This window comes from Vicugna pacos, chromosome 17 (assembly GCF_048564905.1).
Source record: "Vicugna pacos chromosome 17, VicPac4, whole genome shotgun sequence".
Lineage (NCBI taxonomy): Eukaryota > Metazoa > Chordata > Mammalia > Artiodactyla > Camelidae > Vicugna > Vicugna pacos.
This window is the reverse complement of record NC_133003.1, coordinates 7,566,319-7,590,680: the sequence shown is the minus strand read 5'-3', so window position 1 is coordinate 7,590,680 and position 24,362 is coordinate 7,566,319. Positions and strand designations below refer to the sequence as shown.

At 40.3% G+C, this 24,362-nt stretch overlaps 1 non-coding gene and 1 pseudogene across 1 annotated transcript; one reads left to right on the top strand and one right to left on the bottom strand.

Moving 5' to 3' along the window:
- Positions 1-20,610, bottom strand: part of LOC102527809 (DNA-directed RNA polymerase III subunit RPC9 pseudogene) — a 45,740-nt pseudogene extending 25,130 nt beyond the window's left edge.
- On the top strand, positions 5,248-5,321 carry TRNAA-GGC (transfer RNA alanine (anticodon GGC)). The gene has a single exon. It is a non-coding gene; the product is annotated as a tRNA-Ala (tRNA).
- Positions 20,611-24,362: the final 3,752 nt, after the last annotated feature.

Sequence of the window (24,362 nt, the reverse complement as noted above, 5' to 3'; positions counted from 1 at the left end):
ACAACCACCTCGGGGCAGAACTGAGAAGATTAAATGGGATAAAACATGTAGAACAATTTTCACAGGCATGTGTTGTAAATAGCCAAAAAGAAAAAAAGGTAACAATTATTTGTTTCTGTTATTTGCCTTTGAAGAGAGAACATTTTAATTATTTTGTTTATCTGTTTTGGAGGGGAGGTAATTAGGTTAACTTATTTATTTCAATGGAGGTATTGGGGATTGAACCCAGGACCTCGTGCAAGCTAAGCACGTGCTCTAGCACTGAGCTATACCCTCCCCTACAAAGAGAGAACATTTTAATGGAGAGACTTCTCAGTTTCCTTTAAATATCTGAGTGTTGTGATACATGTGATGAGAACAGAACTGAAGTCATTTACTCTCTATCAGATCTGCTTCAAAATGGCAGTGGCTCTGTGTTGCGTCTTCAGTGCAACTTTCAAGCAGGATTGGAATGATCCCCATTCCTTGGGTGGGAACTTGCACCACGTAAGTCTAGGATTCCTCCTAGCTGACATGTCTCTGATTCTACACTCCAGCAATCAGAGGCTCGAGATACAAGATCCTTCTCTGAGCTTAACATGGACTTAATTTGTAGTTGGGGCAACGTTCTGGCTGGATCCAGAATTTCTCAAATGAGGATAAAAGACTATGATAGCCCTGAAATTTCAGAAAGATGCCGTTTATTTATTACTATCAGAGAAGAGAATAGTTGCTTAGCTACTGAAGAATACAAAATAATAGTATTTTTTTCCTGTTTGGAGGTACAGAATTCATTTTATTTTTAGATCTTAACTTCTATTTTGTGCCAACTGTTCCATTTTTAGATGTAATTTCTGGTGTGTTCATGGGAGGGGGAGAGCTATGCGTCCTTGCACTCCGCCATCCTGGAACCTCCCCCAGATCTTAAATCCTAAATTCTGAGATCTCTTCACATTAAAAATGAACACAGGGTCACTAGTATCGAACTTCCTTATTGCAGTCCATGGGGTGCTTCACATTCCAAACCCTTCATGTTTCAAACCCTGGCATTGTTTTCAACCTCACAACAATTCTTGCTCTTTCTTACTAAGCCTCAAGCACACTGGCCTCACACACCAGCCTCTTTTTTGCTGCAGGTCCTTTGCACGGGCTGTTACTTCTCTTAGAAGATTCTTTGTCTGGATCTTTGCACAGCTTGCTCCTCTGCCTCCAAGTCTCAGCTTAAATGCCACCTAATCAGGGATGCTGTTCTCAGTACTTTACCTGAGTTTTACTTATTTGTTTGTTTACTTATTTAGACTGGTAGGAAGACAGTTCTTTTCTCTGGGATTTCAGGCATGTTTAGAATCAAACCCAGAAAGGATATGAAAGACAGAAGCAAATGCGGTTATGTGGGAGACAAAATGGGTCATGATGAGAAGGACCCTATATGATCACCCCTCCTGGACCTCTTAACCTTCTAATAAGAATTATGAATTCTAAAGCCTTTGGGGTCTTGCAGGTAACTGAAATGAATGTGATGGGCTACGTGTGGCAAGTCAGGAGTCCGACAAGTCAGCACATGTGCATGCGATGCAAATTTTCAAATGCTGTCCATGAGACACTAAGCCTGGCAGAGGGCTGATCTAACCCAGTTTCCAGCCAAGGCACTTGGAAGTGGCCCTGAAACGCTCTGCAGCGTGGGCGTGATCGTTTTTCTGTTTTACATCGCCAAGTTCTGTGTTTTGGAAAAATCACTCTGCAGCAGGTGGAGTAAGGATTAGAAGGAGAGGCAGCAGGGACAGGGGTTAGTAGTTACTGTAGTAATTTAGGTGAGAACTGATGAAGGCGAGGACAATGAACTTGGAGAGATGGAGGAAGAAATAATCAAACTAGAAAGCCCAGGTTAAGAAAAGCTACAGCAGACATGTACCAAAGTTTTAAGGTTTCCAACAGTTGTGGAAAAATAGGAAATAAAAGAGGTTATTCCATGGTAACTATCTAGTATAATACTGTATACCAGTCAGGACCACACATTTTCTTGAACTCCAAGAGGAACACAAAAGGAATACTGCCCTGCAAAGGACACGCTGCAGACATACGGTGATATCTTTTCCTTGATGAAAGGCAAGGGCAAAATATAATTTTATAAAATATTAACATATTAATTTAATATATATTTAATATATTGTATTAAATCAATATACTAAAAGAGTAATATATTAAATTGATACATTAAAATACATTGAATTAATATATTAAAATATATTAGACTGATATAATATATTAAATTAATGTAATATATTAAAATATAATATATTACCTTCATACAATATGTCAAAAATAAAATAATATCATGTAGACATTATTTTCTTACAACCACTAGGAGGGAGAAAGAATTTAAAAAATCTGGGAGATAAATTATCAGCATGTTCCTTAGACTGTGTTTTTCAAACTTCAGGTTACGACCTATTGAGGGTTCTGAAATCAATCTAGTAGGTTATAAACAGCACTTTTATAAATGAAATAACAGATCTGAATAGAAAATAGGATATTTGTATTTAGCATTAGCAAGCATCAGAACACAAAACTTGGGTGCATGTGAGTTGGTGGGTACATGTGGCCCAAGACAGTCCCTTCTGCAGGTGATGGTAAAACTGCTGAGTTCTGTCCCTTCAGACTTCGATGTGTCTAAGCTACAGACCATAAGTCCGAGTCAGTGCAGGTCCTGCCAGTGACTCGATACGTCTAAGCCACAGAGCATAAGTCCAAGTGGGTGCAGGTCCTGGGCGGCATGGCAGATGGAATGGTGGTGAGATGTAGGCTGTTTGGTGCTGTCAGGAAAACTCCTCTGCCGTTTCTTTGTGCTCTCAGGACATATGCTATGTACAGAATCCTTCACTTCCAGCCAACAGATGTGTGGGGACGGGTGAAATGGAGGGTGTGTTAACTTTCTAGAGGGGGACCCAGTGCCCAGCTCCACCTGGCTGTTGTCTGTGGGAATGTGACTCCAGTGTTTTCAGTCCTTCTCAAGAGACCCAGAAGTTCAGACTTTCTAGAAAATGACTTGTTTTTAAATACAGGCAACATATTTGTAAAAACTTAATGATATATCAGGGGACCAAAACCTCCAAGGGCAAGATCTGCTCTAACGACTCTTGGCTTGCCTCTCTCTTTTCAAAAAAGATCAGATTATTTTGTTCTTGTTTTTGCTTTTTTGATCAAGAAATTCTTCTCTTTTTTGCACAGACACTGACTGTTGGTAATCAAGAAGGAACAAATAAGGATGGGGAGGGGATAGCTAAGTGGTAGAGGGTGTGCTCAGCAGACACGAGGTCCGGGGTTCAATTCCCAGTACCTCCTTTAAAAAACAATAAACAAACAAACAAACCTAACTACTGCCCCAAAAAGAAAAAAAAAGAAGGTAAAAATAAAAATGTTGGCAACAACGTAGAGAAACTGGAACCCCCACACACTGTTCGTGGAAATGTAAAATGGTGCAGACTGTATACACAATAGTTTGGCATTTCCTCAAAAAGAAAAAAATAAAATCACCAGCTGGTTCAACAACTCCACTCCTAGATATATACCCCCAAAGAATTAAAAATGTGTTCAAACAAAAAAATTGTACTTGAATAGTCATAACAGCACAATCCAAACAGCCCAAAGGTAGAAACAACTCAAATGTCCACTAGTGGATGAATGGATAAGCAAAATAGGGTAGGATTCATAAACTTTGATGTTATTCTGCCATATGAAGAAATAAAGTAAAAGGGAGCAGCCATTGTGGAAAATATCACCGTAGTTCCTCAAAAACTTAAACATAGGATTAACATATGAGCTATCAATTTCACATCAGGGTGTATACCTAAAAGGTTTGAAAGCAGGGACTGAAACAGGTATTTGTACACCTGTATGCACAGCAGCACTATTCACACTGGCCACGAGGTGAAAATGAGCCAAGTATCCCTGGACGGATGAATCTCTAAACAAAACGTGGTACATACACAAAGGAACGTGATTCAGCCTTAAAAAGCGAAGGAAATTCTGATACATGCACAACGCGGATGAACCCTGAAGTCATCCTGCTCAGTGAAACAACCTGTCGCAAAAGGACAAACGTTATTTGATTCCCCTTAGAAGAGGTATTCGGAGAGCTCAAAATTGGAGACAGAAAGTAGATGGCGGTTGCCAGGGGCTGAGGAGAGTTAGAGTTTAATGGACGTAGTTTCTCTTGGTAAAAAGTACCGGCGATGGAAGCTGAGGGTATTTCTGCAACGATGTGAATGCAGTTAATGTCACGGAACTGCAGACTTCAAGCTGTTAAATGGAAATGTTACGTTGTATAGATTGAATCACACTGGAAAACATGGAAGTATACATGCACGGTACAACTCAGCCGAACGCTGACAACATCGTAAGAGAAAGAAGCCACATATAAAAGCCACCCAGATCAAACTCATCTCGTGTGCGTTAAATCCATCACGGTGGTGGAAATGAGGAAAAGGCGGGAGTTTCAGAAGAAAGCTAGACCATAATGAAAAAATACATTTTCATGCTTTGCGTCGGGTGGTGAAAGTTGTGGACTGGATTATAACAATAATGATTCCTCATTTGGCAGATGAGTGGTGGTTCAGTGGGAGAGTTCCCCTGTTTTGGGTAAAACACACTGGAGGTTTTCATGTGACATATAAAGAAATCCTTTTCTGCCAATAAAAATGCTACTCTCGAGGCGCAGGGCTGCTTCCGCTTTCGCCTTCGTCTTTCCAGCTCTGCTCTCGTGATCCCCCAGTTGTGGGAAACAGAGAAACCATGGACCTAAATGCTGAAAGTATGGTCTTTTTGAGACAGAATTCTTTTTTTTTTAATTCAAATCATCAATTTTCCAGTAGGTTTCATTCCTTCTTGAGGTCATTCTTACAATGTATTATTAAGATGATCCCACAGAGGGAAGGATGTCTGCCTTTTAAAAATTTTTATGTATGTTAGGGCAGAGGGAATATGTCAATCATTTAAGAGGCAAGATTCAATTATTTTGGTGCAAGTTATAAATGAAGATTTCTAGACACAATCCTGTTTTAAACCACCTTAAATAAGAACCAACGCTTTCAAAATTCATTCTGATACTGTGGTGTAGATTCAGAAAAACATTAAAAATCTGAACACTACACCAAAATCCTATAAACTGGTCCTTAGAGCCACTTGGGGTTTCTTCCAGAATAAGGCAGAATTTAAATAAAAGGTCCAGAGATAGCAAATGACTATGGAATCTAAAGCTGTATGATAGAGGGAAGGGTATAGCTTAGTGGTAGAGCGCATGCTTGGCATGCACGAGGTCCTGGGTTCAATCCCCAGTACCTCCTCCAAAAAATAAGTAAATAAATAAACCTAATTACCTCTCCCTCCAAAAAGGGGGGGGGGGAAGCTGTTAATCACTTAATATTAAGAAAAGCAGAATTTTTCATAGTTAAGTTCCTATTAAGGTGAAGGAAACAGACTGAGATTTCAAAATTCATAGATACTGACAGGCATATGTAGAATAGATAAACAAGATTATACTGTATAGCACAGGGAAATATATACAAGATCTTGTGGTAGCTCACAGCAAAAAAAAAAATGTGACAATGAATATATGTATGTTCATGTATAACTGAAAAATTGTGCTTTACACTGGAATTTGACACAACATTGTAAACTGACTGTAACTCAATAAAAAAATGTTAAAAAAAAAAAAAAAAGGAAACCGGCTCTGAGATCAAGGGTTAAATGACACTCTGAAAAATCTCACTGTTAAGTGGTCGTGAGGTGGGGATGGAGCCCAGCCTATTCTGAGGGTCTGTTTTGGTTTTTGGCTTCCTCTGTGCCAATAACACAAGATTTTAAGAGTATCCATTAAAAAGAAAGTTTCTGGTATTGGATTCATGATCACTTTGACAAAAGCAATAAAGAGACTACATATTTTGCTACTAAAGAAATTCTGTTTTAAACAGATTTTACATACAACTTTAGTGTAAAATCAGTTGACAGCCTTTGCCACAGGCAGACCAGACGACTAAATCTAAGTGTGGTGAGGAAAGTAGCCTAAAAGTGGGTTATTTGTTTATTAAACTTCAAATGCTTACCCTCTTTCACATTCACTCAATAGAGGGGCAGGGGTAGAAATCAACATACACAGAAATATAATTGATGTCCATCCTTCTACTATATTTCCCACCCTATTTATTGAGGAACTATTTTTTAATTTGTATTCTTTTTTTTTTTTTCAAATTGAAGTATAGTAAGTTACAATGTGTCAGTTACAGTGTGTCAATTTCTGGTGTCCGGCATCATGTTTCAATCATACACACACATACATATATTCCTTTTCATATTCTTTTTCATTGTAAGTTACTATAAGATATTGAATACAGTTCCCTGTGCTATACAGTAGACCCTGTCATTTATCTATTTTATATATAGTAGTGTGTATCTGCAAATCTCAGACTCCTAATTTATCCCTCCACTTCCCCTCTTTTCCTCTGGTAACCATAAGTTTGTTTTCTGTCTGTGAGTCTGTTTCTGTTTGGTAAATAAGTTCATCTGTGTCCTTTTTTTTGGTGGAACTATTTTTTATCTACTTTTCTGAGCACAAAGTCCCTCAAAAGGAAAGCTGCTTTTGAACAGAGATAATCTATCAATATTTTCCCTTTCTTTTCTTACCTCCTGCCCCCAGTTCCTTTTTTTTTTTTTTTACTAACTTCCATTGAACTCTTGACCTTGGGTAAAGATGCAGCTTTGCATGAATCTTCGAAAGTGACTTTTGGTGATTTAGCTGCTAAATGTGTTTGATAGAAATCCAACTTACCTTGGAGGCTCTTGGGTTTTTAAGTCACCGTGCCAGAAAGCAGACGGGTCTGGGGAAATCCACCCAGCTGTGCAGGGAAAGTGTGAACAGCTCTGTCAGAAGCGCTGCCTCTTTCTCTTCTTTTCCAGACAGTACTTTCTACTCAAACCATCACTTCTCATTTGCCATTTCGACGTCGGTGATGGGACTGTGGCTTTCTTGCCCGCAGAGAAGCTGAGGGAGGGCAGTGGGGCTGGTCTTGAAGTTCCTCCACACAAAAGAAGTTTCCAGCTCAGGCCTGGTCCTGAAGTGGCCACAAAGGAGGCTGCCAGAAAATATATGTTCACAGCTTTGGCCCGAAGGTTGCTGGTTGACCAGGAGGGTAGTACAAGGAGAAAGGGTCTTTTCTGGAGTTGTTCTTGCCAGGTGAGAAAGTTAAATGCCAACATCACTCAGCCCTGAGAGCAAGCTAGCATTTCTTGGCCAATTTCCAAAGCAAGTTGGTCAGAATGCCGGGCTGTTATATGGTCGAGAAAGAAGTGACAGAAACACGGGAACACACCATCAGAAATAAATATTCAAGTTCAGCTATGGGCAGTAATTCCCAACCTTCATGCTTTATCAGAAAGCAGATGCTAAATGACAGATATGCTCCCCATTATTTGTGATAAACCCTCTGTTGTTATCCATCCCCGCCCCCTAGAACAGCCATTCCCTCCTCTCCCCATAGAAGGGAATGAACACAAATATCTGAGACAGAACGTGATGTTCAGAACTGCAGCAGCTGTTTTGTGACCTTGAAACCACCACCTTCATGCCAAAAGCCAACACCCTGAGGACAGGGCTGGGGAAGGTCTTTGATGACATCCCTGAGCTCTGGAGACAGACTTGTGGCAGATTACCTCTGAGTTTCTTTTTATATCATACCCCAAAATCCTGTATCTTAAAAACTACTTTATATTCACTTATTCATTCAACCAGTATTTCTTGAGTGCCCAATCTGTGCTAGACTTTGTTCCAAGCTCTAGGGATACAGCAGTGAATGAAATAAAGTCTGTATCTCCATTCTAGTGGAAAGAAACAGACAATGTACAAATTCACAAGGAGAGGTATTTCATGTGGCCATTAGCAGCATGGGGAAAAGTAAAGCTGAGTAAGGAGGTGAGAGGAGTTGAGCTGGGGAGGGAAGACCTTCTTGGAAGAGTGACACTTAAGCAAGTATAGAGGAAGCAAGGGAGGGAGTCATGCTGTCTAGGGTGGAGGAGTGTTTGGGTTAGAGGAATGAGACGTGCAAAGGCCCTGAGGTAAGAGCCTGCTTGGTGTGCTTGAAGGACAGCAAGTGGGCCCATACGAAATGAGCTCAGAGAAGTAGTGGGCAGAGCAGCTGGGCCAGAAAAGCCTCATAGGCTATTGCAGTGATTCTGGCTGTGATCTCCAGGAGATGAAAAACCTGGGGGGAGAGGAGGGAAGGCTGAGCAGAGGAGTGACTAAATTGGACATATTTCAAAAGGATCCCTCTGGCTGTTGTATTAAGAATAGACCATAGCGGGAGAGGGGTGGCCAGGGAGTGATTCAGAAAGACTTTGGAATAACACACATAAAAGATGGTGGTGGGTTAGATCAAGGTGAAACCAGTGGAGGTGCTGAGAAGAGGTCAGATCTGTACATATTTTGAGGGCAGGGTTATCTTCATTGGGGTATTTTAGATTTTAAAAAAACTACGATTATATACTTCTTAGAGGTTTTTCTATTCATTTCCCTACTTGTCCACCATTTATTTAGTGTCCCAAGACTTACTTTAACAAGCTTTTGAAGAGATTTGGCATTTTATAATTAATGTTAAACCGTCCTAGAAGATGATAGCTGTTTCTGTTAATAATCAGTTCAGATCCCAGCAGTCTCCTTTTTAAAAATATTTTAGTTTATATATTTATCTTTTATTTTGTGTTTATTTTGCTTTGTTTTGGGGGGTGGTAATTAGATTTACTTATTTACTTGTTTTAATGGAGGTACTGGGGATTGAACTGAGGACCTCATGCCTGTTAAGTGTGCACTGTATCACTAAGCCATACCCTCCCCTCTAACATTCTTTTTGTTTTTTTAACTCTTTTCCCCCTCTTAATGGAGGCACTAGGGATTGAACCCAGGACCTTGTGCATGCCAAGCACATGCTCTACCACTGAGCTGTACCCACCACCCCCCAGCAATATTTTTGAGGAGAAAAATTAAATGCTTCTGAATTTCAGCTCCTATCGTGATTTTAAAGTATTCAGATCCACTTTGGATTTCTTCCCAGTACTGAATGCCAGAGTCAGTTATCAACTTAATTCATAAGATCAGAAGTCTTAATTAAAGAATCACTTAAGATGGTTTTGTCCAACTTCCTATTTTAAAGACAGAGAAACTGAGACTCTGACAATTCTTGTGAGCCTCAGTTTCTTCATCAGTATGAGACTATATTACTGAATGTTTTTCCAAGGTTCCTCTAGTTTTATGACTATGATTTAAAAATTTAAGCTTTAGTTTCACACTTCCTTTAAATGCCAAACCACAGTAGTCTGAGTCCCACTCCGCTTGATCTCAGGAAATCCAGGTGCTGACCGTGTTTCCTTCTCCAGGGAATGCCCAGCAAGTGCCTGTACCTTCCGTGGTCATCTTTTGCCCTTTTAGCCAGCTGACTTGCTCTGGACCACAGACCAAGGCCCATTCTAGTGCTGTTTTCTTGTTGCCAATTTTGGGCCTGCTTCTTGCAGACATCTGCGCTCCCCTGGACCACTGTATTTTTAACAAAGTCAGCACTGTTAACTTTTAATGAGGATTCTCTAGGGTCTTGAGGATAGCGCAGGGCGAATCCAGTGCAGAATGTCTATGTGATTCCACCTGTCCTGTGAGTCTCAGGGGGCCAGGTCTCCCCACGGTGGTTCTCTGCTAGGTGCCTCTTTGTTAAGCGCTTTAGCATCTCTGCTTGCCTTTAATGTGGTCACAGTCATGAGACTCTGCAAAAAGGGCCGGGTGAATTGTCCCAAAGTGAGAACCTGAAACACATCTACCATACCCAATATGGTAGTTACATCTGTTTCCCACGGTTGCTGTGACAAATGACTACAAACCTGGTGGTGCAGAACGACAGACGTTGATTCCCTCTTGTTTTGCAGGCCGGAAGTCCAAAATCATTATCACTGGGCAGAAATCAAGGGGCAGCCGGGCAGCACGCCCTCTAGAGGCTATGGTGAGAACTGTTTCCAGTGGGGGCCTGCATCTGTGGCTTGTGGTCACCTCCCTCCACTCTCTGCCTGCAAGGTCACATGGCCTCCTCCTTTTCTGTGTGTGTCAAACTCCCTCAGCCTCTAAGATTTCCATACCCATACCACGTGTGTGTTTTTGCTCCACACCACCAAGCAATTCTCTGATACCAAGGTGTCCCACAACTCAACGCCATTCTGACACTCTCTGCCTGTGGAGAGTGTCAGATTTCACGGGTTAAGGGTGCAGTCCTGCATGGCTGCCATCTTTGTCCCCTCCCCCAGTGTCAGACACCAACTGCAAGGCCAGGTTGTCACCCATGCTTAGGTCTGATTAATTTGCCAGATCCACTCATGGAACTCAGAGAAACATATTACCTACTAGGTCACCCATTGATCGTAAAAGGCTAGAACTCAGTAACAGCTGGGTGGAAGAGATACACAGGTAAGGTCTGGGGGAGCTTCCATGCTCTCTCTGAACCCATCTCTCTCCCTGCACCTCCACGTGTACACCAACCCGGAAGCTCTCGGGACCCTGTTCTTGGGGTTTCATGGAGACTCTATGACAGAGGCATGATTGATCACATTCTTGGCCACTGACAATTAAATTACCTCCAGACCCTCTCTCCTCCCTGGAGGTCAGAGGGTGGGACTGAAAGCCCCAACCCTCTAATCACAGAGTTGGTTCCACTGCAATCATCTCCTACCCTTAGGTAACCAAAGGGTTTTCCAAAAGTCATTCATTAGCCTAGCAAAAGACACCCTTATTGCTCCCATCACAGGAAATTCCAAGAGTTTTAGGAGCTCTGCGCCAGGAACAGGACTAAGGTGAAATTTACATTTCCAATTATAAATTACGAGACCACAGTCTATCTTATACGGACTCATGTTGTGTCTTTCAGGGCCTACCTCAAGATCCTTAGCTTAATCCCATCTGCAAAGGCCCCTGTCCAATAAGGTAACGTTCTCATGTTCCAGGGACTGAGATCTCTCTTTGGGGGCCACAGGTCAGCCTACCACAGTAGTCCTCGCTGCTACTCACCAAATATTTCCAACCTGTAGTCTTCTGGAAAATGGTAGCATTGAACCATCTGACTTCCTTTGCTTGGGCAGGGGATGCCACCAATGAGTGAAAGGAACCCGTGTCACTTCTAGGTGGGAACATTTAATCGCTAGTGCAAGGCCTGGGGCGCTCCATTCCCTCTGCTGTGAGCCCGGCAATTTCTTGGAACCATGGGTTTACCATCAACCCAGGTTCCAGAGGAAGGCAGTCAGAGGCAGGGTCCCCAGCTGAGCCATCATGACAAAAGGGATGAGCAAGGAATAAACCTCTGCTGTTAAAAGTCACCAGATTTAGGTTTTCTGGGTTTGATTTTGCTTTTCAGCAGCATAACTTTTTTTTTGAAGTATAGCTGACTTACAATAGTGTGTTCGTTTCAGGTGTCCAGCAAAGTGATAGTTACATATATATTTTTTTCAGATTATTTTCCACAATAGGTTATTACAAGATATTGAATACAGTGCCCTGTGCTCTACAGTAAATCCTTGTTGTTTATCTGTTTTATGTATACTGGTTTGTATTCCTTGATCCCATATTCCTCATTTATTCTTTACCCTCTTTCACCTTTGGTAACCGTAAGTTAGTGTTCTATGTCTGTAAGTCTGTTTCTGTTTTGCATATAGATTCATACATATTATTTTTTAGATTCCACATATAGTTGATACCGTATAATAGTTGTCTTTCTTTGTCCGACTTACTTCACTGAGTATAATATTCTCTTAGGTCCACCCATGTTGCTGCAGATGGCGGTATTTCATTCTTTTTATGGCTGAGTAATATTTCATTGTGTATGTATGTATATATATATATATATCAATTACATCTTCTTAAACCAATCATCTGTTGGTGGGCACTTGGGTTGTTTCATGTCTTGGCTATTGTATATAATGCTGCTATAAACAATGAGCTGCGTGTATCTTTTTGAATTAGAGTTTTTGTCTTTTCTGGATATATACCCAGGAGTGTGACTGCTGGATCATATGTTAGCTCTATTTTTGTTTTTTTTTTAAGGAACCTCCATGCTGTCCTCCGTAATGGCTGCACCAAACTACATTTCTACCAGCAGTGTAGGAAGGTTCCCTTTCCTCCACATTTTCTCCAGTGTTTATTATTTGTAGCCTTTTTGATGACAGTCATTCTGTGATACCTCATTGTGGTTTTGATTTGCATTTCTCTAATAATTAGCAATGCTGAGCATCTTTTCATGTGCCTGTTGGCCATCTGTATGTCTCCTTTGGAGAGTTATCTATTTAGGTCTTCTGCCCATTTTTTGATCGAGTTGTTTGTTTTTTCAATGTTGACTTGTATGAGCAGTCTGTGTATTTTGGATATTAACTGTCAGTCACATCATTTGCAAATATTTTCTCCCAATCCATAGGTTATCTTTCCATTCTGTTGGATGGTTTCCTTTGCTGTGCAAAAGATTTTTATTCATTTCTGCTTTTACTTCTCTTGCCTGAGGAGACTAATCTAAGAAAATATTGCTACGATCTAGGTCAGAAAGTGTTTTGCTTATGTTCTCTTCTAGGAGTTTTTTGGTGTCACATCTTCTGTTTAGGTCTTTAAACCTAACTTTGGCTAGCAGCATAACTTCACCTATCTCAACTGATACACCTTGAATCCAAGTTTCCAACAACCTCAAGGCGAGAGAAAGAAGACAGTTTTTCTTTTACTAAGAAGAGTCTAAATCTTGCCTTCCACAGGGTTAAAAGAGGGAAGTTCCACTGTCCACTTTTCCCAGGGAAAACTGTGTCTCCAAAACTCTCATCAGAACTCAGTAACTGGTCATCAGGACATTTCCAAAATATGAGTTGCCAGGAGTTTGAGGAGAAAGACTGAAGAATGACTAGGTGGAGCACAGGGGATATTTCGGGCTGTGAAACTCCTCTCTTTAATACTGTGATGGCAGAAAGATGTCATTATATATTTGTCAAAACCCATAGAACGTACAACAGGAACAGTGAACCTAACGGAAACTGTGGACCTTAGTTATTAAAAATATACTAATGTTTGTCCATCAGTTACAGCAAATGTAATGCACTAACTAATAAGGGAGACTGTGTGTGTGGTGGGGTTAGTGGGTATATGGGAAATTTGTACTTTTTAATTTTCTATGAACCTAAACTGCCCTAAAAATAAATTGTATTAATTATTTTAAAAACTCAGACTTACAGACATAGTAAACAAACTATGGCTACCAGGGGGAAAGGGGTGGGAAGGGATAAACTGGGAGTTTGAGATGTGCAAATACTAACTACTATATATAAAATAGATAAAAAACAAATTTCTTCTGAATAGCACAGGGAACTATATTCAATATCTTATACTGAATGAAATATAATAATATATGAAATTACAGAATAATGAAAAAGAATATGAAAACAAATATATATATGCATATGTCTGACTGAAACATCATGCTGTACACCAGAAATTGACATAATGTAACTGACTATACTTCAATTAAAAAATAAATAAAAATAAAAATTCTAATGACAGAGATGTACTCTGACCACTGTGAAAGTCAGGTTTCCCGTTATTTCTCAGAAAAGCATAGCTCCTTGGATCCTCTCCTCAGATCTCTGGATTTCAGAAATCTCTCTCTCATGGGTACAAAAGCCCGTTTGTGTGGTTTTCCTCAAACAAAAGGTCAGTTGGCTTCAAAAATAAATTGTAGCCTCCAGTTCATAAAAGACAAAACTTTCAAGTGACAGTGTTTACAGAATCAGCTCGTTCAAGTTTCAGATGCTCACGGGGCCCATCTCAGTCTCCACTACCCTGTTACACCTGTAATGTGGTTAAGAAATCCCAGAACTGGTCTCTATGCTTAGTAGCTATTTATAGTGTCTGAAATTCAGAGGAATTTCATCTCAGACAACAGCCACTGTACATTTAATCTCAGAGGAAGCTATTTTTGCACTTTTTAAGTCATCCTCAGACCCCTCCGGGGGTTTGTTCCTTTAGAAAAGAGAAAAGTCTCCCCAGGGGAGTACTGAACTAGACATCTGAGTGCTGCCATCCGCTCCTGTTGTTCTGTGAGGATTTCTAGCAGGTCAAACTCACTCATCATTAACACTTCTGTTCAAAAATGATGAAAATGCAAGTCAATCACCAAGAAGCCGAGTTTATTTCAATCTTAGGCAAGCTTCTGGGTGGGGAATGGAGATACAACCTTAGAGATGATTTTTAAAAATTACCATGTTTAATTCAAAAATTGCTCAGTTTGGTTCTTTCAAGTTGAACACATCACAATTTGGAATCAGTCTAACTTTCTATCAAGAACTGTGAAGTGTCTGTGATTTTATCCTGCTTATGAGCTAATCAGCCTATCACAACCTTATGGGTGCTGGTGGAAACCCAAAGTCTCCTGATCAGAGACAGATGGCTTTGTAAATGCTGCACAGCGAGCGGCCCTGGTATGAATATGTATGTGTCAGTCATCCTTGTCCCCAAGTCCCACAGGGCAACACAGGTGGCCTTGGTAACGTAGGAGGCTACATTACAGGAGAACAGCCTCACTTCAGCCTCGGGAACTCAAATTTTTTACAAAGGCCAATAAACATATCAGCCCTTTACTCTAAAGGAAGACTAGCTTCAAGGCTGTAAGCAAATCTATTCTTGCTCTAGAGGGAGACATCATCTCTAGCTTTCAAGGATTTTGACTATATAAACATCTTTAAAAAGGATCCTGGGGAAAAGGCTGTACAGTGTCAAACTCTTAAGACCCGCAAAAACGTATGACTCATGGAGAATCACCTCATCCTTCCTTGAAGTTCCTGATACATGCTGTACTCCCTACGATAAGATGGTCGTACTGATCTGACAAATTCATACTCACTTTTTTTTTCATTCTTTTCTTTTTTAATTGAAGTATAGTAGGTTACAATGTTGTGTCAATTTCTGGGGTATAACATAATAGTTCAGTCATATATTTCTTTTCATATTCTTTTCCATTATAGGTTACTACAAGATACTGAATATAGTTCCCTGTGCCGTACAGTAGGACCTTGATGTTTATCTATTTTATATATAGTAGTTAGAAGCTGCTAATCTCAAACTCCCAGTGTATCCTTTCACACCCTTCTTCCTCCTGGTGACCATAAGTTTCTTTTTTATGTCTGTGAGTCTGTTTCTGTTTTGTAAACAAGTTCACTTGTGTCTGTTTTTTTTTTAATATTTCACATATAAGTGATATCAATGGTATCTTTCTTTCTCTTTCTGGCTTACTTCACTTAGAATGACAATCTCCAGGTCCATCTATGTTGCTGCAAATGGCATTATTTTATTCTTTTCTATGGCTGAGTTGTATTCCATTGTATAAATACACCACATTTTCTTTATTTAGCCATCTGTTGATGGACATTTAGGTTGCTTCTATGTCTTGGCTATTGTAAGCAGTGCTGCTATGAACATTGGGGTGCATGTATCTTTTCAAATTAGAGTCCCCTCCATATATATGCAAAGGAGTGGTATTGCTGGATCGTATGGTAAGTCTATTTTTAGTTTTTTGAGGAACCTCCATACTGTTTTTCACAGTGACTGCAACAAACTACATTCTCACGATCAGTGTAGGAGGGTTCCCTTTTCTCCACACCCTCTCTAGCAGTTATTGTCTGCACAGCCAGCCACTTTTAATGTGTCTTTTGAGTGTTCTTTCCTATCAGAAGCAGTGATTTGTCCAGAAGGGTCTAAATTTTCACCTAGTGCCCCTTGTAATGAAAGTCTTGGTTAGTGATGAGGTTGGTGATCAAAGATGAATCCAAGCTAATGACCACATGTGGACACTGAACCAACAATTTTAATCAAGTGAGTAAGAAATCATATATTAGATTTAGCCAGACACAAGGAGCAATACTTAATTCCTCCACTGCCTGCCGCGGTCCCGTACCAATGAATCACTGACCCCGCTGACACAGCTCTTAATCAGACCACCCTCTCCAGCCACCTCCTCCTCAGTGGTTCACGTCCTCTCCTTACCTGGCTAGACCGATAGTAACTGTCTCCTCATTGACCCCTTCCTCTGGAGTTGCCCCCTCTCTTCCCAGTCCTCTCCAGCTCCATTCGGCTGTTCACACAGCTCCCAGAACAAACTTCTAAAGTGCACATCTTTGTTCTGAAAAATCTACAAGAACTCGCAGAGTATGGGATACATTTCAGCTTCTTAGCATGGGACATAAATCTTCCCCTAATTTGGCTTCTGATTAAAACTTTAGGCACAGCACTCATTTTATCCTGTCTTCTGCCTCTAGCATTTTCATCTGCAAACCAGAGGTTGAGTAACAGTCACTGTTGTGTAGGTTGCTAAGAGAATTACAGATGTTAATACATGTTAATTGATTAGGACAATGGCTCGTAATCATTGCTCTAGGAGTGTCATAAGAAGGATGATTCTCTAGCCACATCTGACTGCTCCAATAGGCTACATGGAGAATTATCAACTCCCTGAGGGCTTTCCAGATACTTTACCATCTCGGGCACTTTTTCTCATTACAGAGCCGATAATAAAATAAAACGCTTTCAGTCCACGCTCCCCACTGCAGAGTAAATCCAGGAGACAAGTTTATGTTTTATCCATATTTGGATTCCTAAGGCCATCTCACTGTCTGACACACAAAAGGCATTTAATAAGTATCTGTTGTTGAAGTGTGGTATATTGTTTCTGTTTTTATGGATGCAAATGGAGTATTGTCTTTCAATATTCTTTTCAAGCCGTTAGGTTTTGTAGTTATTGCCTGTACTCATGGGTCTTCTGGCTTTCTTTGCTCTACTTTTCCCCCTTAAGGCATTTGCTCAGAAACCTAATAGTTTCTGATTATTGCATCTTAGCCCCCTCCTCCACCACTGCTGCTGTGGCTAGAATTATTATTATTTTAAGTGCAAAGGATCTTAATAGACATTTTTCCAAAGAAGGTATACAAATGGCCAATCAGAACATGAAAAGATGCTCAAAATTATTAGCTGTTAGGGAAATAAAAATCAAAACCACAATGAGATAGTACTTCACAACCACTAGGATGGCTAAAATCAGTAAGAGGGATAGTAGCAAGTGAGAGACTGGATTCCATCTTGCACTGCTAGTGGAAACATGAAACGGTATGGGTGCTATGGAAAACACTTCAGTAGTTCATCAAAAAGCTAAACACAGAGTTACCACATGACTCATGAATTCCATTCCAAAGTATATGCAAGAAAGGAAAACAGTCACAAAAAATTAATGTATGAATGTTCACAGCAGCATATTTGTAACAGCCAAAGAGTAGACCCAACTCAAATATCCACCATCTGATGGATGGATAAACAAAATGTGGTATATCCATTCAATGGAATATTACTCAGCCATAAAAAGGAATGGTGCAACATATTTTCCCCTTGAAAATATGCTAAGTGAAAGAAGGCAGATAAAAAAGGCCACACACTGTATGAATTAATTTATATGAAATGCCCACAATGGGAAAATCCAGAGAAAAGTAGAAAGTAGATCAGTGGTTGCCAGGGACTATGGGGAAATGGGGATAGAGAGGGACTGCTAAAGGATATGGGGCTTCTTTTAGGGTGATGAAACCATTACAGAATTAGGTACTAGTGATAACTGTACAATCTTGTGATTATACTCAGAACCACTAAGCAATGGTATAAGATATGTGAATTATCTTAATTTTTTAAATACGTACAAGGATTTCTGGGCAATTTTGCTTCCTTTTATCCTCTTTGTTCATTGTGTAATTAAATAGGGTTAATGATGCTTTTCAGGGTATGTGATCTGTTTTATAGTTTATTGAGAAATGATCCATTTATTTGAATGGTAATAAGGTTTCAGGGGAGAAAATGATTTAGCAAAGATTATACTGGACGATTAATTCACTCATCTCTCACTAGGGTATAAGTTCTGAACAGCTGGTATTGATCAATCATTGTGATTAGGACAATGGCTCATAGTAATAATACCCATTATTTTATAAATGAGCCTTGAATAAATAAGAAGTCTTCCAAGGTGGTAGGGGGTCATACAGTAACTTTAAAGCAAAAAGAGGCAAGGATATTATTTGGGTAAACCTCTAACTGGGAGTCAATTTCATTTTTAAAGAGCTCAGTAGCACCTTTGTGACAGATCAGCTTCCTTCAGTGATGTGACTCCCATGGGTGTCAGCCTCCATGTCTGGGACATAATTTAACTGTCAACTATACATTTAATAACTTTCACAGAGACCAAAGACAACAGGCAAATAAACATACTTTTCTTTTTAAAGATTAAAACAGTCATGTGGTCAAAAACTGAAACCACATAGAAGGATATAAAATGAAAAGCAAGTTTCCCAGACTCTCCAGCTCTCCTTCCCAGATGTGATCCCGGTTACATTTCTTACGTAAATTACAACTTCTTATTTCTGACTTGTTGATTATTAACATGACAGGAATATTACACAAACTATGTTCTTACAAAGGTTATGTCTTCCAGAGCCTGCCCGGCTTAATCAGAAACTAAGGCTAAACTCTGGTCTTAAATACAGAAACTTAAAATTTTCCTGAAATTCAACAAAGAATTCAGATCTAAACAGATTCAGTTTAAGAAAAAAAATGTATATATATATATACACACACACGTGTGTGTGTGTGTATAAGCTTTTAAGTCAGATTTCATTTTATTTCTTTCTATTCATGGCAAAACAAACTCTTCTAAGATTCATAAAATATCACAAGTTGGTATTCACCTAAGAACAATTTATTATCAACTAATTAAGCTTTAAATATATCAAGAAAAAGCACCTAACACACTCACAGTCAATATGAAACAACGATGAAAGCACATGTATGCCTAGACAAAACAGCTCCTGGTAAAATTCCTAATACTCAACAGAGATTTAAAAATAAAAACAAATGTGCTGTTAATTTGAACGTTGCCTGTAAGCAGATCTCACCTGATCCTTAGGTGATGAGGTTCAGACCAACATAACTGCAGAATGGCTGGAGTGGTGGGAAGGCTCAAGCAAACTGGGAATTGTAAGTGGTGGGGAGTAATCCAATTAACAGAAGCACTGAAGATAAGTAATCTTACAACAAAACGAGTACCAATATATAAAATTAATGTCTATGGGCATTTTCTTCCCCAAATAGGGAGCTAAGTGAATGTGGGAAATTAATTTCTTAACAATATTCCTAGGACCTAAAGCAAGCACATCTCTGGGGCTATCAAACTTTCCAAAGCCTGAATATTAACAATTCTTCACACAGTAATTATCCTACTATTTTAAATTCAAAAACTGATGCAGCCTTGCAACAGCCAACAAATTCAAATTCTTACTTAACCTCTTCATACTGTGTCCACGAAAAGCGCTAGACAATTGTGCCCTTAAAAATGCAAACAATTTGCCCGTTATGCAAATAAGGCTTACCTGGCCTCAACGGGCAGCGTGTTGTCACGGGGCAGGAAACTGAAGGTGACTGGTCAGAAAGGCAGGCGACACTGTATTTCTGCTGCCACCGTCATCCAGTCTGGAGCGCCTCTTTTCAAGGGAAGTGAGCTAGCGCCCTAACTTTTACGACCAACTAGTGAGCCGGTTAACAAAGCCCATGCCAGCAGACGAAAGGAGTCTTCAGACCCGATTAAGGGTTGGCCAGGTCCTCCTTTTTTTGTCTCTGCTGTTTTCAAAGAAAAAATTCCTCTAAGGTGAGCCAAGTTTAGTGTCTCATTTTAACTCAGAGCAACTATTTGCTGCCTGGGGAGTTTTTAGCCATCTCACCGGATTCGCATAACTCAGCTCTCCTCCCAGCAGGGCTCCTCCCCGTGCTTGGGTAGTTCCGGGGGAAGCAGATGAAATTAATCAGGATGCAGCCCATCAAAGGCAACACAAGCACTTTACCAGCTTTGTACAGGGACCTTCCCACAACTGTGGCAAAGGCCATAGGAGAAATGTCTTTACCAGAGAGGGTTCCACAGTCATGGTCCTCTTCCGTGCTGTCCTCTTGATAGCTCTCTGCCCTGACAACCGCAGCCTGTCTTCAACATGTTTCTTCTCCCAGAGGCACAAGGATTTCTTTGTAGCTTATTTTTAAGAAGGGCTTACTTACTTCTGTGGTTTACCCAACTAACCACAAAATCAGGCCTGTTGAAATAGAAGGAAACACCAAACAGACAATCCCCTGAATGTCTGGGAAATGGTTGCTGGGCCTTTCACCTTCAGAGGACGCCTGGGCCAGCTGTGTGGGTCTACGCTGGGTCCTCTTCGTCCACAGTCGCATCACGGCTGTTTTCCGCTCAGCCTCTGGGCCCGCAGGGAGGAGGCTTGTGACGGTCTGGAGCAGAGCTTCCACCTGCTCCTCTGCCCGCTGTCCTTCACTCTCCTCCACCGTCAGAGGGACCCTGAGATGGAGCAGCTTAAGATTTTCGGCTTTGGTCAACTTGTGGCTTTCCAATGACGTGAGAAGGTCTCTGACAAGCTCAGGGCAGATGCCTGCATGGGGTTTTTGATACATGTTTTAATATCTCGTAGTTAACTGAGCAGCGCAGAACTGGCATCCTTCACTTCCATGCCGATCCCGCCTCGTCGCCTCCGGCCACAGGCATATACAAAGCTCCAGGCTACGCTGCCAACGCTTCGGCCTTCTGGGCTGAGCGCCTAACGGCTGCCTTTGCCCGACGCGCGCACTGCACGCCGGGACGGCCGCGCTGCACGCTGGGAAGGCCGCGCTGCACGCCGGGACGGCCGCGTTGCACGCTTGTGCGCTGGGATGGCCGTGCTGCCCGTGCTGCCCGTGCTGCCTGTGCGCCGGGAGCCTCTAGAATTATTACTATACGTGAGTAATTCAGGAATCATAGTCATGCTCTATCTTGTTGATAAATCTATTGGGCAGGCTTTTGGGTACTGATTCCTTTGTTAGTCCAGAGACTCAGTGCGGAAGTATCTCAACTTATAAGACCCATTTACTTAGGATTTAAGTGAAAGGAAGATGCTATTTCTTTGGTGCTGTATTTTGTCTCATTATTCTTTTTTCTTAGTTTTTATTTTTGTATGTAGTTTTCCATACAGGTGATAGAAAATAAAATAAGAAACATATTTAAGGACTTCCCTGTGTACTTAATTATCTTTAAGGGTACATGGTTAGGATCATTTTGTTAAGGTGGTATCCAGCAACTTTTTCCATTGCAAAGCTACTATTTATCCTTTGGTAATATTAATAAGTATTTATAGGGAGATGCTTTGTGACCATGTAACTATTCTGTTCCTCATCAAAGTTTTACTCACTGACTTAGTCTCCAATGATAATTCTTGCCTGGATCAGTTATTAAGATGATAGTTGCAAAGTGATGATTTTCAAGCTCACATCATGTGTCCCTTCTGTGATGCATTAAGAATGACAAAACATCATATATGGGGTGTTCCTCCTCAAAACGCATAACTTGAATTTGTTCATGAAAAACACCAGTCAAGCCAAAATTGAGTATGCTCTGCAAAAGAAATGGCTTGTAATCTTAAACAGGTCAATATCACGAAAGAAAAAGAAAAGCTGAGAAACTGTTCCAGATCAAAGGAGCCCTAAGAGAGCTAACATTTAAATGCAATGTGTAATTTTGGATTGGATACTGAACCAGAAAAAAAAATCACTGTAAAGGACATTATTGAGACAATTGCTGAAATTAGGATGTTGACTGTGGTTTAGATAATATCGTATCAATGCTAAATTTCACAAATATGATAACTACATTAGCTTTTTTCTATATCTGATTTCCTCTGCTATAGGTATCACTTTGTGTGTCTTGCATTCGGAATGTTTATCTAAACCAGGAAATTGATAATGGAACAACCTATTGACTCAACTGTCGAACTTATTGGAAATCACTGGTTGATTATTTTTCTTTCTTCCAACAATGTTTTACCCCAATCCATTTCTTTCTCTTCTTCCTGATGCATTTCTAGTTTATAGGTGACTAATTTCAACCTTAGAATTAACAAAAATGAAGCATTTCACTGTGAAGTATCACAGAATGTTGTAAGCCCTTCACTGTCACCTCTCTGTAGAACAAAGATCTTTCTTTTTTTATATATCTCTTTTACTTACAAAGAACAAACTACTTGGAGTCTGGTAGGAGGGAAGAAGAAGCCATCTAGTTGGGATCCACCCCCCTGGCAGGTGACTCAGAAAAGAGGGGGATATCACAAGCTCACAAATATTCCTTGGGAGCTAAGGGTTCGAGCCCCACATTGGGCACCCCAGCCCTGAGGTCTGGCACTGGGAAGATGGAACCGCCTTAGTTGGTTTGAAAACCAGTGGGACATTTACATGGAAAGTTAGGTTGTTCATTTGGGACTTTTGTTTTTTGTTTCTCAACGTAGACACATTAACAAAACCAAGGATAACCATCATCTCAAAACTTGCAGAAAAAGCATTTGACAAAATTGAACATCCACTTACTGACATATGGTTTCCTCTGATGTGGCTTTTTAGGAACAGTTGAACCTTTATCAGAAATTTTATTTTAGATCATCATAGCTTTTTAAGAAGCTGTTGTGTCACTCCTGTTTAATAAGACTCATTAAATTCTGGTAATAAAATCACTAGGATGTAAACTACTCAAAACTACATCTTTGTCTTATTCCAGACTCTTGACTGCTACAGAGGTACCTGGCACATAACAGGAACTCAATAAATATTTGCTAAAGGAGTGAAAGTGTCAAGAAATCATTCAAGTTTGAAATCCATAGAGTACACATACCCATCCTGAACAAGGTAATTTTGTTTATTTATTTAAAACTTTAATATCATGGACAACTGTGTGTTGGTGATTTTTTCTCTAGCTGGATTGTGAACAGTACACAGCCTGTTATTTCATCTTGACTTCCTAAGGAGAATATTGTTATGAAAAAATACAATTTGATCACAGAGCATCTGTAATAGCCTGCAGTGTTTTCAAGGAATAAAAGCTTAATTTAGACAGCCAATGTTCCCATCCAGATTTTGTGACATACCGTATTACTGAGAAGTATCAGTTTGAACAGTGTCAATCTGAATTGAAAATATGCCAGGTTTATTAACACTGGCTTGAACAGACTTTTTAATTAAGTTGCTGATTCTGTCAATAATATAGTTTACTGTTGTTTCTCAAAAGAGTTGTATAAGCATTTCTTTTTTATATAACTCTTACTCCATAACTTTTATCTTGTACAGGTGTGAAGTGGGGGAAGGTTTCAACAAATGTGCAAAAATCCAAATGAAATTTCATGATGTTTTACTGCTGTAAAAATAAAGGTGTTTTAATTTGTTCCTCCAAACATAAGGCTGCTCATGACACTTCAAATGTACTAATGAATTGATTAAAGTTTGCTATTTGAAATGTAAAGATGAGCCTCTGGAATTCTGGTTCATGGATATATAATTGATGGAATCCTCAACATTTGTTTATAGTATAGCTTTTGGTGTGCTAGAAGTGAAAATTACATTTGTCATGCTTTTTTGTACTTGTAAGGATTTCTACCTCTCTGCCTTTGTGCCAAACACATAGTACAAAAAAAAACTCACCTTCATAAAAACTGGGTACAGTGTAGCATTCCAGCTGGCAGACTGAGAAGATGAGAGGCTGACGTCCTGGAGAACCATCTTCCCCAAGTCAGAATGCAGGCTCCTTTTACACTAAAAAGGGGAGGGGGTGAGCTTGGTTGCTGCAAACTTCTTGGTGTAGGAATCCTTTGTTCTTGGACTCCTTTGGCCTTGCAGCTGTCCATGGGAGTCAGATCATGGTGTCCCTGTAAACCTCCAACAAAACAAACGTTATTTTCTATTCTGCAACTTGTTATCTTTATATGAATTGAAAAGCGTTAATATCTTTAAAAGGTTAGAGCCTTGAAAATGGACTCTCCCGTATATCAGGCTCTAGGCAACATTCTTTTATAAAAGGTGCAGAGCCAGCAAGGCGAAGCCTAGGAAACAGGGCACCAGGTTAAAGCCAAAGGAACAGATCTGATACGGAGTCAGATTTGTTCTTTTCTATTGCACTCTGAGCCTCAGGCAGGGCTGGGGTTGTTGCCACCGGATCTGTGGCTGCTCTGTTCTGTCCTGTTCTTTGTCTTTGCAGTTGCCTTGAGTGTCAGGGGTACAGGCCGCCTGCACTGCCTTCCCCGCACCAACACGCCTCTCATTGAACCTGTGTTGAAATCCCGGCTCTGTCTGGGTTGCCGGCAACTATGCCCTACTTCCAGGGTCTGCTAAGTTCTGGCAACACAAGTCTCTTTCTCGACACCGCCCTCCCATGCCTCATTATCTCAATTTATCCTCAAAACGACTCTCC